Genomic DNA, 1,287 nt, shown 5'->3' on the forward strand with positions numbered 1-1,287 from the left:
GTGACCCTGTCTTTTGTGTTCCTCTATACTCCCTTGTGCTTAGAATTGAGGCTGGCAAAGTAGATGCTCAATAACACTATGAATAAATGAGTGAATGAATGAATGAACGAATGAATGAATGAGTAAACAAACTAATGAACAAACAGTAAAGAATCTACTGACAAAGCCAAGTATGCCCTCTTTAAGGGCACCCAACTCCTTGCCAATCTAAGGAACAAGAGCAAAACTTGAGAACAGGCAGGCTGTGGGTTTCCACAGCGGGCGGCCCCGGGAGCAGAGAGGGGCTCTCCCACCGTGCGGTGGGGCACTTTGTGTTTACTGATGGCTCATTCAGCCTCTTTAAGCACAGCAACGATACAAGAGAACTGGATCTCAAGCTGCTACAAACGCTACAAATTGGTGTCTCTTCTCTTTAAATAAACAAGTCTCATTCAGAGCCTTGGTTCCTTTGACTGTTAGAATGTCCATGACCAGTCACTGCAGGCGAGGCCTACGTGTGTGTTTCTCTGGCGGGTCTGCAAGGGAATCTGGGAAACACCGCTGCCACCGTGCAGAGGGTGTCTCTGCCAAGCATTATGAGTTGCCGCCCACCGCTCCAAGCTCCTCCCCTCCGGGCCCTCTGGTTTTCAACCACATCCTTTTATCTTTCTCATTTCCCTTTTTTTTCTGCTCTGCTTGGTTTTCAATTAGCAATAATCGCGCCTCGGATAAACCTCATTGGCTACGATACTGCCACTGCGCAAAGCTTCTGCTTGGTTTTGATGCTAGGATTTAAAAACAAGCATCAGATTGTATTTTCTATCGGCACAGCCAGTCTCCTCCACCTGCTGTAGACTTTCCCGCTGGCATTCCTGCGGAGAAAATTCAGGTGAGAGGGACTTACGGGTTCAGGCAACTGATGGAAGCACAGAGACCATGGGTGGCTCTGGTCTGATGCTGTAGCTCTTCCTCCACTTGAGTTTGGCTGATTACAGTCCGGGCCAATGGAGCCCTGGGTTATGTAACAGAAAGAAAACAATATGAAAAACAGAAAATCCTAAAGCCTTGTCGCCTATTTGGAGTCTAGATTGTTGCATCTTGGGCTACTTTGTCAACGTTTGGAAATTTGCTTTGGACTCAGATATCACCTGGAAGTGAAGACATCAGAAACGCCTTAGATAGGGAGTGAGCAGACATGTTTCCTTCTCAGCCATGACCTTCCTAGTGACCTTGAAAAACTCACTTCACTTGGCTCTTCAAAATGCACAATATCGTATCTTATTTTGTATAGCAGTGAGATTGAGCCCT

General features: G+C 46.6%; 1 pseudogene; it reads right to left on the reverse strand.

Annotated features, from left to right (window-relative positions):
* Positions 1-672: 672 nt before the first annotated feature.
* LOC123612826 (U4 spliceosomal RNA) lies at positions 673-747 on the reverse strand (annotated as a pseudogene).
* Between the last annotated feature and the right edge of the window lie 540 nt (positions 748-1,287).

This window comes from Camelus bactrianus, chromosome 3, assembly GCF_048773025.1.
Source record: "Camelus bactrianus isolate YW-2024 breed Bactrian camel chromosome 3, ASM4877302v1, whole genome shotgun sequence".
In the NCBI taxonomy this organism is placed as follows: domain Eukaryota; kingdom Metazoa; phylum Chordata; class Mammalia; order Artiodactyla; family Camelidae; genus Camelus; species Camelus bactrianus.